Here is a 16,861-nt window from a genome sequence, read left to right as displayed (position 1 = left end):
AGGCTGCGAGGGAAAAGCCACTGGTTTCCTATGTTTCTCTCCTTTAAAGGACAATCCATTTTTAAAGTTTGTTCGTGACCCTTTTGGATGTTCTTGCCACTCTTCTCCTTTTGCGTCGCAAGTCCTGGGTCAAGAACCGCTGCTTTAGTTGCCAGGTCACTGGGCATTTAGCACCAAATGGAGCCTGAAAGGGAACGTCTGAGTCTGACACTGAGGGAGGCTGAGGCGATCTCATGAAGGACTGCCCTTTGAAGCTGGCCTTGAAAGGCCCCTGCCATTGAATGTGCTGAGTTGTTGCACAGTCATACATTTCAGAAGACATTTAATGCTGGAGTTTAACCTGAAACGCAACTTTAACATTAAGAGAGGCTAGGGCAGTCACGCAGAAAGCTGAAGGGCTGGCTTTGAAACCTACCACCATCGAGTTGGGTCACTTGTTGCACATAAGAACAAGTGCAAAGTCCTGCACTTAGGGCAGAACAATCCCATGCATCGGTACAGGCCAGGGACTGACGGGCTAAGCAGCAGCTCTGCAGAAAAGGACATGGGAGTTACAGGGGACAGGAAGCTGAATAGGAGCTACCAGTGTGCCTTTGTGAAGAAGGCTAACAGCATCCTGGGCTGCACTGGTAGGTGTGTTGCCAGCAGATTGAGGGAAGTGATTATTCCCCTCTATTCAGCACTGGTGAGGCCACATCTGAAGTACTGTGCCCAGTTTTGGGCCCCCACTACAGAAAGGATGTGGACAAGTTGGAGACAGTCTAGCAGAGGGCAACAAAAATGGTGAGGGGGCTGGGGGACATGACTTCTGAGGAGAGGCTGAGGGAACTGGGCTTATTTAGTCTGCAAATAGAAGACTGAGGAGGGATTTGATAGCAGCTTTCAACTACCTGAAGGGGGGTTCAAAAGAGGATGGAGGTAGGCCATTTTTAGTGGGGGCAGGTGACAGAACATAAAGCAGTGGTCTCACATTGCAGCAAGGGAAGTTTAGCTTAGATATTAGGAAAATCTTTATCTAACCTAACCTTTACTAAGAGGGTAGTAAAGCACTAGAACAGGTTACCCAGAGAGGTGGTAGAATCTCCACCCTTGGAGGATTTTAAGACCCAGCTAGACAAAACCTTGGCTGGGATGATCTGGTTGGGAATGGTCTTGCTTTGAGCAGGGGGTTGGACTTGGTGACATTCTGAGATCCCCTCCAACCCTAATTTCCTATGATTCTATGATTTATACATTTAACCGGACATTTAACTCTAACTTTACCCTGAAATATAACATCTAAATCTAACACCAAGGGTATCTAAGGCAGCCAAACAGGCTGTTGAATGACTGGCCTTTGAAGGACACCACAGTTCAATTTGGCTCCTAAATATTTAACACAACCCCAGTTCATTTTTTTAATTAAAAAAATAAATAAAGACAAGCATTTAGTTTCTCTCCTCCAGTGGTTCTCAACCTCTTTTAACTCAGGGCACCCCCTTGGAAAATGACAGCTCTTAGCTTTCACTCATTTTTTGATAATGGAAAAATACTAGAGCAATTCTCCCATTGCAAGGAACTCAGAAAGATCACAACAGGTCAGAATGTTTTTTACACTAGGAATTCCTATTTGAAATCTCTGGGCTTACTTAGTGTTTGCACACCTAATATTGCATAATATACTTAAAAGGATCTCACAGCACCTGGCTGAGAATCACTGCTCTGCACGTTCTGTGGGTTTGGGTTTTTTTTAGTTTAAAGCATGTATTTTATATTTTTTATTATGACAGAATCTAATTTAACCCAATATCCACAAGCCAAAGCAAGCAGTGGTGGAAAACAGCTAGACCACAGACACTTTTATCTATGCATTGCTAAAAGAAGCCAGACCCTAAGTTTACTGCATTCTCCATGAGTTACTGTTCTGCTGCCCCTATTAGATGCAGAAAGAAAGAGGAAATTGATGTAGCCAAAAGCTTCCCTGGAATAAAACATTCAGAAATCTACTTAGCTAGCTTGAAACAGCAGGAGGAGCCTCCTCTTTCCAGAGAAGTGTTTCTTAAAAAAATACCAGCTGGCACCTGGGTGGTAAGAAGATTAAGGGCCTGATCCAAAGCCTATTACTGAAATCAAAGACCAACCTTCTTCAAAGCTTCTCATTTTTGTATTGCTAAGAGAGGAAATGGATGAACAAATCTCATTCCCACTGATGTGAAAATGGGACTTCTCTCGTGCAATGAATAGGACCAGACTCAGTCAGAATTTGATTTTCCTTGCCCAATATCAACTCTGTGCATTCTTCTGCACCAAGATTCATGCTTGGAAGAACTGCCCAATTTTCAAATCTTTCTCATTCCTCTCTCAAATCATTCTCTAAAAAAAAAAATTTAAAAAAATCACTTTTTTCATTAAATGTATGTCTGAATATCAAGCACAACTGTGCTGTCTGCTTGTATAACTGTACACTTGACTTTGAGTGCATACAGAATAAGAGAGACTCTTTCTTCTTTGACAGTTCCATATTCGGCATTGCACATATTCAGCACATTGATAAAATGAGTTGTTGAAATTGTCTACACACAAAAAACACCAGTATCACTGCTCTTTTGTAACTTTAAAATAAAAAGAATAAGCACGGAACCTAAAGAAAACAAGTTCTTGGTGCAGTCATGTGACCATTTGTTGCTGTAATGGTCAGTAATCCAACCCTTGTCCTTGGAGAAAGAGATTTAAACTATCCAATAAAAGATTTTAGACAATAAATAATACCGGTGCCTAGAGAAACATGAAGTACTCTATCAAGGGCTCAGGTTTTCACTCAACTAAAACTGTCAGTCTCAGGAATATGATTATGGCAGAGTGTTTAAGGGTCTTCTGCATTGCTTTGAGGGGGAGAAGAAAATACTGGAAAGGTATGTAGGGAAATATGAAACTCTTTCCTGAATTTCAGAGTTCCTGTCCAAAGTGGAAACTCAAATACATCAAAGTTTCTGGGTCAAATTCTACTTTGTTACAGCAGAGCAGATCCAAAGTAACTCCTGTGACTCCTAAGGAGATCTTAATTTGCTTTTATATCCCCAGAAGGCAGGGAAGAGGTGCAATGTCCAGGCAAAATGAATCAGAGATGCGCAGCTTTAATATCCACAGTTTTTTTCTAGAGCTCATGGTTGAGCCATTCCTGGCTGAGATCCCATCAAGTGTCACAATTCAGACAGAACCTTGCTATGATGAGTGCCAGTGCCAGCCTCTCCAAGTTTCTCCATCTCTGCAACCAGAAAAAAAAAAAAACACTTTAGGGGTATTTACCTCATAAAATTGTTCTAAAAATTCTACAGTCCTTAGAAGATATGAATTTGATATTTGTCATTTGCCAATAGATAGAATTGCCAGCACAAAATCTATGCATTGATAATACTTCTATTAACCTTCCTGCATAACAAGACAGAAGGAGAGTCCTATGATAAAAATATAACCTCCTCTCTGAAAGATCATACATTGCTACTACTCACTACACTTTCTTCACACCAAATAAAAAAAAAGAAAGCCAGTCATGCATTTCTTGCATGCATACCAGCCTCTGGCTTCTTTACTATTCATCTAAGAAGACCACACACCAACTGCAGATGCTTCCTCAGCCTGATAAAGGGTATTTGTGCCCGAAAGCTTGTAAAGAAGAATAATTTTTCCAACTATTTGAGTTGGTCTAATAAAAGATATCAAATTTACCCAAAGAACCTTGTCTCCCTATATTGTTAGACCAACATGGCTACAACCTACACCCTTGTATGAGCTGACATTCATTGGATTTTTGGGCTCAGAGCAGCAGATATCCCTGCTGTACAGCCTCCTTGGTCTGGGGTGCCCTCAGCAAGTACAAACAAGCCATGTACCAGTCCTTCTTCTGGGAAAGGAGGGACATCAACATGGATCCTACTTGAATGATCACTCACACTGAGCCTACAACAGTGACAAAAGAATGGGGCTATAACTGATGACTTTCATTCGCCTGATCAGTCAGGGGAGCGCGTCTGAGACATTTACTGCAGTTGACTAATTAGCTGCTCAGTAAACATAGCACATCTACACTTGTGACCTTATTAGGCTGGAGTACACTAATTTTCTAATTTCTAATTTGCTGGCTGGGGCATGAGGATACTTTAGTGCAGGGGCTGCCTGGTGGCTAGCCCCACACTTTAGCACCTTCATGCCCCAGCCAGCCACTCTGCAGCATGTTAAGTGGGAAGGAGCAGCCCCAGGCTGACAGGCTGACTCCCTGGTCTCCCTGCCACCCAAGTCTGCTCCGACCCAGCTCAACGTGCTGCACATGAATAAACTCTGGTGCTTATTGTGCCAGAGTTTATTGCTCTAGGGTGCGTATTCAAACAGCACACCAAGGAACAATAAACTTTGTAGGAATAAGCAATAAGGCCCAGAGTTTATTTAAGTCCATTAATTGCATGTGTAGATGTGCCCAGGCAGGACTGTTGTAAGTCCTCTGGATTCTGGCAAAGCTGGTTGCAGCTTTGTTGCCTTCACTACCTATGACTCTCTGAAAGCAGCCAAAGGGCACAATAAGGGAGAGCTAGAGAGAGAGAGAGAAACTGTTTGAGGCAGGACTGAGAGGCATGCAAGGGAGCAAGACCTGAAAGTGGGATGAGGGGGAACTAGAAGAGGGAGAGAGAAAAGTGAGAGAAGAAGGACAAAACTAAAGGAACTAAAGAAAAAAAAAATGACTGATAGAAAAATTGGAGGAGGTTGGGTACCTGATAAAAAAGACAGGTTTTGAAGCAAAAGGGTTCAATTCCAGAAAAATAATTAAGGATGCTTGTGGCCTTTGACTTCAGTGGGAGTTCTTTCCTACTTAAAATTATCTATTTGTACGTCCTGAATTTCGGCGTGAAAAAGCTAAGGTAAGACCTAAAAAAAAGGACAAAAAGAAGCATTTAGGGACAAGGAAAAGTATGTGAGACAAATGACACAAATAATATCATATTAGAAAGAGATTAAAATATAGGACTTTTTATTTTAAATGGAAGGAAAAAAAGAAACCCACAAATGCCTGAGGGAAAATATCAAGAAAGAAATGGGAAGGGGAGCAGAAAACAAAATAGAAAGAAACAGCATTTTTGGCTTTACTATAATGAAAAAATGTGGGTTTATTTATGATTAATTCTTCTGTCTCAGCTGCCAAAACATCTGGCTGCAGACTGCAAGTGTCAAGTAATTATTTGTAAACTAATTAAGTAATGTGATTAACATAATTCTTGAAAATAGGTTTGATTTTACACACACTGACAAAGTAAAGTCACACATTTCCACAGTAGGACATTTTAGAAGTGATCTGTTAAACTATTATTGTGTATGAACTCTGGATGTGGCTCTGGAAGGTATTCTGGAAGGTATTCTGTTTTATAGTTTAAGTCTAAAAATAAATTTAGGACAAAAATAACTTTACAAAAGCAAAATATTATTATGTGGAGAATAAGTCAAAATTTTAGGAAGTAAGCTTTGTTTGCACCTGTACACTAACAACAGATGGGGGGGAATTGCAAGGGAATTGTTCAGTTCCTCACTTTAAAAGAAAATACTAGGGTTTGGAGTTTTTTTTTTTTAATTGGTCCCAGAGCAGGAAAAAGCAATGGCTTTTACTCTTTAATAAATTACCCTTTTTGGGTAAGAGTAGTTTTGCCATGGGAGAGTTTATTGAGAGAGCACTGAAAGTACTTAAGTTCTCAGCTTCACCCTTATATTCTTACATGATGTTACTAAATCTAGCCAACTTATTTCCAGTCTTTTACTATACCAACTGCATTTGATTAAGCATAATTTTCTCTCACATCTTGCCTAATATGTTCTTACTCTGCTTGTAGAGGCCAGTGATACAATATTCATATCACACAGCTAATGAACAGTTTTACTACCAAGAAATGAATAATGAGCAACTAATATTTGTACAGCACTTCAAAAATGTAAAGTACAACAAGAATGCTAAGCATTATTGCTATTTTTTAAACTATCAATGTAATTAAATTTGCAGCATAGCAAACAACAGCCCATTAAAAACCTATTCTTATTCCAGTATTTCCTGTGTCTGTTTTAAATGATGCTGGCTCTACACTTACGCCACTGGTGTTATTTACATTTAGATGTAAATATGTTTAAAAGTGCCATTTGACATCTTAGTTATGTAAATATTAAACAGGGAAATTCAAAGGCATGTCTTCCATTCTGTCTGATATATGGTAATCAGTGGCAGCGACAATCCCTTGATTCAAGGATGATCTTTACCATGGCTTATTGATGGTAATATCATATGGCAATACAGTAGTCACCACTTTATGGGAGGGTTACAGAAGACAATTATGGAAGCACTGATGTAGCCTTTCAGCATTTTAAGCTGTTCTTTGCAGTTATTGCGTGTTGGAAAGGTGGGCATATCTTTTGGCTCATAATAGACTATCAGGTATGGGAGCATTTAGCTGGAATTATTAACTGGAACAACAGCCAACAATCCTTCTGCAGCAATGGAGGGGCAGTACCACCCATCAGCTATCCTAGCTGAGACATTGGTACTTGAGCCTGATTCCAGACCTAATGCCTGTATGGACTTCCTGAATTTCACTTGAAGTAAAGGGTTAAAGCCGTGATTCTCAACCAGGGTCTAAAGGGTACCAGGGGGTGAGGGAAGTTAAGCAGGTGTGAGGAGATAAGTGCAGGCTTAAGCTCTGCCGTCCTATCTCTGCTGTGCAGCCCCTCTGCAAGTAAGTGAGCACTGTGAGTGTGTCTACATGTGCTATTACTGTGCATAAATAAACTCTGAAGCTTATTGCTTTGGACGTTATTGCTCCTGGGCATGCCATTTAAACATGCGCCTGGTCAGGGGAGATGCGTAGCGGGTGCATGTGCACCCCCTCAGAGCGCCGGTGCACCCTCTGTCAAGTTATAGAGGGGTGCCTTGAGTCAAACAAGGGGTGCCTCAAGTCTAAAAAGATCTAAAACCACAGGGTTAAAGGAAGGTGTGTCACCCTTTTGATTTTATTTTAAAATTGAAAAACTTTTTACTTACCTTGTGTTAGACAAAGTTTGAAAAAAGAAAGGGGAGAAAGCTCAAAACACACTCTACCTTCTTTCCATTGACCTCACATAATCCCCAGTTCTGCCAATATGTCCCCATGTATCTAACTTTAAGCATATAACTGGTCCCTTAAACCCACCACCTATGCATAAAGTAGGCAGAGGACAACTACTTTGTTGAAATCAGAGCCACAAAACTTTGGATTCTTAAAGAAATGGTGTTTACTGCAAGACTATACTGCTTCTATCTAAGTATTTTGAAACTTACTATAACTACAAGTAAAAACTAAGATTCCAGCAATTGAAAAATTAAAGGGGAAACATCTCTGGTTTTCAGTTTATATTGTGCATCTGACAGCCCTGTGCATAAGCTTCACTGTTTCTCCAGTAAAGAAGGTTCTCCTTTTACTTCTGTGATTTTTTTGGTACCTCAACCTAGGAAAGAAAAATGCTGGAAAAAAAAACAATTAAAAAAATATAATATGCAAACCAATGACAATGCATAGGGAGTGCACGGGAGTGCATATGCACCCCCTGAGAGCATTGGTGCCCCCCCTGACAGGCTGCACTCTCTACTTAGGTGATGGGCAGGGGGAGCAGGCAGGAGCACCGGTGCCATCCCTGGGAGCACCAGATGAAGTGCCGCAGCCACTTCCGGGTGTTACCAAATTTGCCCATTACTTTGGAGTGTGCTCATTTATTAAAGGATAGTTTCTAGGGTCTTGGTGATTCTGTCAATGCGCTGCTTGTGTTACTATACCGAGCTGTATCTCTCCCTTCTGCAAGCCCTCACCCCCAGTGGAGCTATCTTGCAGGACTCAATCTCAATGGGACTGGGTTCCTCCAGTCACCAAATCAGTCATACACACAAACACACACAAATTAACGTGACACGCCTGACCTGGCCGGGCTGATCAGCATGGATAGGCTGACACCCTCATATGCCAAGAATCAGTTCATAAGAGCAACAATAAAATGCAGTCAGACACAAGCACACAGGTAAACAGAATCCCTCTGAATCCGGCTGGGTGTCCAGCTGGCACCCTCATGGGCCAGCATTCAGTTCATAAGGGCACGTCTGAGTCAAACTGGGTCAATCAGCCTGTACAAGCTGATCCCCTTATGTGTTTCAAACTCAGCACGTCCCAATCTTTGGCCTCTTGATGAGCAGACCCCACAATAATTTGGGCTTCACAGGGATCTTTAGCATAGGTAAAAGAAGCGTTGCTGCAGAGCATGGGAGGAAAAAGAAGCAGAGAAGGAAAAATATACCCAATTACTACCAGTTTGACTATAAAAGTTATTTATTGCTAAGCATATGAAATATATAATAGTACTAGTAGTAATAGACATGCAAAAGAAAAACAAACACAAACAATGACAATACTACCCTGGTTTCACTAAGTATTTGGGGAAACTTAGCTCAAGCTTAACTGATACAGTTCAGGTTCAGAAGTTTATGCCTAGAAAGAAGAGAGAACACTGTAATCTCACCTAGTCCACGGTACTCAGGCTGCAAAGCTGACAGGCACAGTCCGTAGCACAATCCTTGAAGAGAGAGACGATCTGTTCTTCCAGCATCCCAAGAACGACAGGGGATGGTGTCAGCACAGGAGTTTTCTTCTTCTTTCCTTTTCTTCTCCTTCTCCTTTCCTCCTGCTTCTTCTTTTTCTTTCTCCTTCTTCAGCACATACACTTACAGATTTTTATACCCTCAGTTCAGCTGCTTCGAAGCACCCTCAGTAGTGTAAATCATTGTCTTTTCTATTGACAAGGGGTTATCTGGTTTGGACCATCTCAGGAAACTGATTGATAATCAGGAAACACTTAAGATTAGGGAGTAACCCAAATACTTGGGAGCCAGCTTGAGATTCCTATGGATGGCAGATATACTGATGGGATATATCATGGTTTCTTCAGGAACAATAGATAGCTTGCAGCATCAGGATTTTGGATTTTTACTTGTTGTGCACAAGCCTCAGCTTAGCATGACTTTTCCAGATCTTACTATAGTCTTTTAACAGACTTAAAGCAATTACTGGGGTGCTCATAACCTTTTGTGGAGAGGACTTCCACCAGTCATCTCGGGAAAGATATGACAACACCTGGGATTAGGGCTCCAGCAGGCTGGATGCTGTGATGAACCCTTAACCATTGTTCAAATGTTGCCCATACCCCTCTGACTCGGTCTCTTGCCTCAGCATTCCCTAACCCGGCAACCGAGTTTTAGTCAATCAAGTTTAAATAGGCCTCCCATAGTGGGACCGGGGAATGTACGGCCCGAGATGCCTATTAAACTTAGAGCTGTGTGTGTGTGTCTGGGGGGGAAAAGTCCTTAGCAAATCCAGATTAGAACTGGTCTGATAAATGCTGAGCTGGGTGTGTGTGAACATGGGTTGATTAACATTGGAAGCACAGATTTCCCATCATGCAGTGCTCTCCTGCTTCTCTGGTCCCAGAATTCACTGCAGTCTCTGCTTCAGGCTTTCTGTTTTCCATCTCTCATGTAAATGAATGGTCATCTGGTTCCATCTCAGATGCAAATGAGACCGAGGGCAGTTGTTCACTCTTATCACCCTTATCTGGAGAGTTTTAGGTGCGTCTCTCACTGCATCTTAATCAGTTTCGTTTAGGCAGAGGAGGGGAGGGAGTGGGGGGGGGTGAGTCCTTTGTGAGTCAGACAGACTGCATCCTGTGCCAGGGTGGCCCAAGAATACAGAGCTGAGGCGTAACACGGGAGCGCCGTGGCCACTTCCTGGTTGGCGTAATTGGCAACGGGGTAACCCGCCCCCGCCCCTTCCCGGTTGCTGACTGGTTGCTGGGGGCCATGTGCCCCCCCTGACTAAGGTGGCACCAGTCAGCCATGATGCAAACCCAAAAATTCTGGCAGAACAGCTCAGGGCCAGGTACAGAAACTATTCCCAAGATGATGTGAATAGGATTGTCACTGTTAAACTTCTTCTGACAATATATTGGATCCGTGGCGAACCTATTCAGCAGCAACAATTTCTCTGTAATTTTTAGCACAACTTATGTAGTTCAGCTGGGCTTTTTGTTTTGTTTTGTTTTTTAAGAGCAAGAACCCAGTTAAAACTGAAGCTGTCTGGATGCATCGATTCCTCCTGATATAAAGCTGTATTTTCAATGTGACAATTTCAATGTATTACTCTTAAATGGATTTCAGTATAGGTCCTGGCCCATTGTAAATTTACAGATTTTAGCATTTACTATCGGGCTTTCCATTTTTTTGTTTGAAAAGACTGGCAGATGGCCTCCAGACATTTATTAGGTTCCCTTCCCTTTTTTGTGATAAATTGTGCAACAATAATGAAAAGGTAGCTAGTGGCTTTTAACCTTGGACAGAAGTTATGTTGATGGCTTCAAAGGGGTCAAGTGAATGCTAGTCTAGTCTTAGGGATCTTACTTAGATCATAACTGCAGTGATGACTGTTAGATCTGTGCCCTCCCTAGAAATTATTTAAAATCCTTTAAAATGACAAAAATACATTTTCTTCCTTACTCTCCTTGATAGAATTGCAATTTTGATTAAACTGTCTTCTCTTGCCTATACAGCTTTTTCTTACAAATCGAAAGAACAGTTTTTGCTTAATGGTGCAATCCACTTACACATTTATTGAAATACTTTTGTCAGCATATTGATTTGCTCATGTTATTCCCTCACAATAATCCTTCTTACTGAAGCACTTGTGAAATCTAAAGCTCTATGTGGCAATCTAAGGCTATGTCTGCTCTTGGAGTGCGTAACCACTACAAGAATACCAAAGGAATACATGAGGGATTTCTCTGCCATAGGTACAGCAACTGCAAATCATACCTCATCACACCTACCACCACCATGGCAGCCTTCACAGAAGTCTATACTACAAATCTAGCCTAGAAAAGTCTTTCTATTTGACTGATAAGTGAGACATGTTTCCTTGCTGAAGCAAATTCCCCTTTTACAGAGATATCTGAATTACACTGATATTTGAATGGCCCTGTAAGTGGGTTGCTTAGTTCTTCAAGTGGATTCACTCCCAGAGGAGCTTCTCAGCCAGTCTTCCCAAGTAAATCAGTGTCTTTTAAACAATCAAACAGAACCAAACCTTCTGCTGTGTCCCAGGCCTGAGAAGGGGAGCCCCTTTGGCTATGGTCCCAGCATACCAGCCTAGCCTTTCCTTGCAGCGTACTGTTACACAAGCAGCTGACTTCCTCCTCTCTCCTGGTTACTCTTCTGAGAACTTTTAAAACTCCAGTGGGTCAATTCCGACATCCATATGCCTCACAGCTAGACTTATTCAATAAGGCTGATTGTTCCTTCTTAAAGGGACAGCTCACCCTGTTATAGGCCCTTTGAGGAATTATCTCCAACTAATCACTTTTTACTCCCTTGTGGAATGGTTATGTTAAGAGGAGGAACTTTACAGGTCCACTTCATTTTGCTAGGCAATCCAGATTACTATCACAGGAATTTTTTTGTGGGGCAGAAGTAGTTTTCCAAATAAAGAATTCCATGCTAGTTTGTGTCCATAACAAACAAGCTTGGAACCACTGGACTTTACTAGGGTTAAAAACCAACATCCATGAAGAATGAAACTTTTCCCACTAGAGTTAAGACAACTTGGAAGAAAACGTTGAAACTCTGCTGCTTTTCCTATCCTCCCTACAAAAGACTTGATGTCACTGGTTCTGTCCAACAGAAGCAAGCATGGGAGGAAATATAGAACCTATGATGCATAGCCTCTGTAAGAAAGGGTCTCACGGGTTGTGACACCTTCGTTTCATATCTGACCTTTACTCCTGGACTCCGTAGAGTTCATCCATGATGAACTCCAGCAAGGAGTGCATCAGCAAGTAAGGTAAAGCAGGAGATCCAACTCTCCCTTCTGCATAGATAGGTTCTCTATGGAGATAACGTAGAGCCAGTTCAGTGTTTTTAGAACATCTTAGTGCAGGGAATAAGAGATTCCCAGCCTTTACTTCTTCCAGAGTTAATTTATTATTTATTATGTATCTGTGTTATTATCTGCTTGTATTTTAGCCATTCTCCAAGGTCCAGCCTCTAATAGTTTAAGCTCAGCACATGGATTTCTCAGGAGCTTTACTAGCCCTCATATACATAAGAAAAATTTCAATGGGAGATGCTTGGTACTTCTCTGTATCTTTCAGAATACAACTATAAGTGACCAGCCAGTTTGTTGCTTTCTTCAGTTTTTTATTAGTGAAATCAGCCAGTGGAAACTGCTACTATATTTATAATATCACTCACCATGTGACCAACCATCTGTAGCTGAAGATTGAATTAGAAAAATTGTATTCCTCACTGTTAATTCTACAGAGTGCAGTTCTTTTCCAGCAACTATTTTTTCTTTAATATTTTATCAGCAAAACAGAAAAAAGAATGCTAATCTAAAACTATTGCTTAATATGATTTCCTGGGCATTCTAGATTTTTTTTCAGGGTTGCAGTTTCAATGTTGGGGTCAGAAAAGTTGTTTATAATTTTACAAAAATCATAAGAAATATCTTTTGTTCTCAAATGATGCCCTCATAATGGTTCAGCATCAACTCTTAATTGACTTCTACTTCTTAAAGGCTTTGTATAAGCATTAGTTGATATCTACAAAGAGAAAAATACTCTGCATTTCCAGTCTAAATGAACTTATTTTAGACAAAGGAAAAGAGCAACCATCACCACTAAAAGACAAATCTGACAGACTACTGTGAAGCTGCCTTCTTTGTAAAAGGGTGCAGTAACTGTGAGAACAAAATGACCTCTGTTTCTTCAGACAGGCATAGAAAGCCAGATCCTAATCCATCTGTTAAGCACTCACCTAAAGTATCTGAGTGAAGTGTGCCTGAAAAAATATGAATATAAAAAGGTGGGTGGGTCTTCCTCCTTCTCACCACTTCTAGTGATTTTTATCTTGAGCCTAAAATGAAAAAACAAGCAGATGGATCATCAGCTTTTTGAGTATCAAGCAGGGTAGTAATGGATAGCACTAAGAATACAACTACACTGCAGTATTATAGCCTTAAGTTGAGGAGTTGGGAAAAGTCCAAAACTTGATGAAACCTGACATCATCCCAGGACCTTTTATAGTTTTTAGCCACTTCTGAAATAATTTAGCATTTGACATTTGGCAGTGTGTCCTGGCTAGGATGTCCTCCCCACTCCTTATCCACACACTACCAATGATGTCCTTCTAACCTGGAAATGTGCCAGGGAGGCTCCTCTGGGTCATGCTTCTGGGGTTTCTCTTGAGACCTTGCCCTCAGCACGCTTAAGAGCAGTCGGGGGGGGGATGCACATCATTTGGAGTGTGCATGTTGAAGTGGGGTGTGCTTCCAAAGAAGCCTAACTGAGTCATACTACTGCTGCATTATAAACATATAGCTTAAGTGCCACTACAATAATATGCGTAATAAGTGGCATATGATCTGACCCATAATTCTTAGAAACACAAAGATACAGAAATGGCTTAATAATGTCTGGCTACAAGGTATAATTTCAGTAATTTCATGACTATAGTCTATGTCACAACCCAAAGTTGTGGGGGTTTTTTGTTTGTGTGTGCTTCGGCACTGCTAAATTAATTTCCCACCGATTGTAGCTTTCTTTGCACGATAGAGTTCTCTGCTGCGGGAGAGAACTCTGGTGCAACGGGGGATTTCCCGCCAAATTACAGCTTCTTTGCAGGGTGCATTTCTTTTGCATACTGGTAATGCACGTTGCAAAGGAGTTCCCGCCATTTGTATTTGGATTCGCACCACATTGTTGGCCAGTTCCAAATGTAGGCACACGTGGCGGCTAGCTATTGGCTTGCTAGCCATACAAAAGGCTTGGGTAGTTTCCGCCCAAGTCGGAGAGGGAGAGGGAGAGAGAGAGAGAGAGAGAGAGAGAGAGAGAAAACTGGAGAGAGATAGAACTCGCCAGGAGGAGGAGACTTCGTGCTGTGTGAAGATCTCCAAGTGCTGCGGACCCTTGCAGACCCAACGCGCCTCTTTCAAGCTTAATAACCGAACCCGCGGAGCTTTCGCTTCTAGCCTCTCCCCGTCGCCGATCGCAATCCCAGACGTATCCCTTTCCTGTAAACCCAATTTTCGAACCCACGGAGCCTAAACAACTCCGGGGGACCAGGGAACCGAACCAAACCTGCGGAGCCTAAACAACTCCGTGGGAGCAACCGAATTTGTCGTAGTCCTCTAGCGAGGATTTAAGCGGAGCTGCACCTGGAAACCTGTCCAGCCTACACCACTACCATCTTTGGGTGTAGGTAAACAATCTTTTCAATCAACCACTACGCGTTTGTGACTAATTCTAGCTCGCCACCGGTTTTCTCCGACCCCGCGTGCCCGGGCTTCTGGCCACAGCCCGCGTGCGCAAAAGACGGGCCGCGGATCGCCCCTCCCGACTCGCACTTGGCGGCGGGATCGGGGCCCGGCCCGCACATGGCGACGAGGATGGGATCAGGAGAAAACACGCTAGAGCTAGAGTTGGTTCAGAACTGCCCTTGGCATGATAACCAACGCCAAGTGAAAAGCTTTGAGGAACTGGAGGTGCATATCGCTTACCACCAGGTGGGTGGAACGGGTGAAAGATTTGTGAGTGGACGTCTGTCGCTAAAGGGAGAAGAGGGAGTCTCCAAAGATGGAGCCCCGAGAGAGAGGGAAGTGTACTTGCTCCTCATGGCGTTCGGGTGTATAATGAGAGATGAGTGGGTCCTGTTTAGGCCCCTCGATACTGTGTCCCTCGCCGGACCCAACCTGGGGGGCGAAACAAACCCGACTTTCACCCGGGAGTGTGCCCGATGCCTACGATATGCTCGGGAGAGTAAAGAACCGGAGCCAATCGGCTGGTTCTCCCCGTGTATGGTAATGCCTAGATTACGGGGTCGCGAGCTTCCATCCGAGCTCCACAAAGATCTGGAGACAGAGGAACGCGCCACGGATGAAAGAGTGGCCTTGCGGTACGACAAGGAGGGAGAATGTGGTACAACTTTTCATACTGTGATGGATTTAATGCAAAAAAACCTAAGTTTGAAAACCCAGCTGCAGATGGCAATCCGAGCGGTCAAGGAAGCGGCTGAGAAAAAGGAGCCTGAAACGCCGGTCCAAGATGGCACCGAGCAAAAGGGAGACCGCGTGGAAGAACCGGAAAAGAAGGGTGGAGCTTCTGAAGAACCCGCGAGAGTTCGGTCAGCGACTCCGCCCATCGACACAGCGTCATCGCCGGCAACTCCGCCTAGTGACGCAGCAACGCCCCTACCGACCACGCCTTCCTGCCGACGAAGGACAGAGTCAAGCGGAGGAGTGCATCCGCCCCTCCTGCGTGAAGCAGTAACAGCAGCAGTAACCCCCGCAACAGCAGTTCAGCCTATTACAACATCAACTCCCGAAGGAGCAGCTTATTCTACAATAACAACTAACCGAGTTGCTACTACTTATTATGCTCGCACCAGAACTGAGTTGCAGAATTTATGTAGAGCATCAAGAATTCAACCTGAAGAGACTCTAGCTGTATGGTTAGGATGTTTAGTCATAGAACTTGGATCCGACCTGCTGAACCAAGAAGAAGCAAGCTTCCTAGTGGGACAAGCTTTGTGGAGTAGAGGACATGTCCCTGACATCGACATGATAACATGTAATACTCACTGGCCTATTCCACTGCCAGCGCTTGTTGCAGGACTGATTAGTCAAAAGGCCCACGTGTGGCATGCAGGACGGCCAGAATATACCGGCGCAGAGCATCTTATGCTAGCAATTATTGGTGTTTTGTATTGTGCTTGGAACCCGAGAGCATGTGTGCTGGGACTGACATCACTCCAGAGAATAAGACCATGGCCTCACCGTCACTTGCGAGATCCTGGAACTGTTCCACTAACCTCTCACAGTCTAGACAGTTGCCTCGAGATTTATGGGCAAAAGAATATCGTCGTCCTTCGGATTCTGCTCAGTCCAATGGTAAATCAACCCATGAGTAATCTTCTTTGTCAGTTGCCACGACTGCGTATCCTGATGGAGCCAAGATTGTCTTTTGATCGGGACTATCAACACCCGACCAGACCTCAAGACACCAGACGACGTGGATCCGATCTCCCACCACTGCCACCGAGAACCCTAGAGGAGCGATACATGTTTGGATTTCTCCTACAGCGTTCCAGACTTAACAAGCAGCAGCTTCGGATTTTAGGAGACGCAGGCCAATGGCAATTAGCTTATGAGTTAGGTTTCCATTATTTAGAAGAACCAGATGATGAATCTTCAACGATTTTGTCTAATTGAGCCGTGAAAATTGTTTAAGTTTGTTGAATAAGATCATTAATCTGTTTTTGAGAGTTTTTTGTTTACAGATCTGGAATTCAGAGCACGTGGCAAAGAGGAGCCCTGAGAGGGATGACATCACCGGGAGAAGTGAGGGCCTGACGTATGACCTCGCCACGACGCCCACTGAAGCCCTGATCATGCAATTTTGTTATGAATCAGATTATATGTTTGTGTTGATTATTATTTCTTGATTGTTATGTAACCTAATCCCAGGGCAGCGAATTTTATGTTTGTTTATTTGTTTGTTTGCTTATCTACTCGTTTGACGACTCACGACAAAATTCTAGATTGCTAGAAGAGTATGGCATAATTTAGCTATGCTCTCAGCAGGGGGGATGTCACAACCCAAAGTTGTGGGTTTTTTTGTTTGTGTGTGCTTCGGCACTGCTAAATTATTTTCCCGCCGATTGTAGCTTTCTTTGCACGATAGAGTTCTCTGCTGCAGGAGAGCACTCTGGTGCAACGGGGGATTTCCCACCAAA

The sequence above is a fragment of the Alligator mississippiensis genome, chromosome 1 (assembly GCF_030867095.1).
Source record: "Alligator mississippiensis isolate rAllMis1 chromosome 1, rAllMis1, whole genome shotgun sequence".
In the NCBI taxonomy this organism is placed as follows: Eukaryota; Metazoa; Chordata; order Crocodylia; family Alligatoridae; genus Alligator; species Alligator mississippiensis.
The sequence above is the reverse complement of the archived record's forward strand: the minus strand, read 5'-3'. Positions refer to the sequence as shown.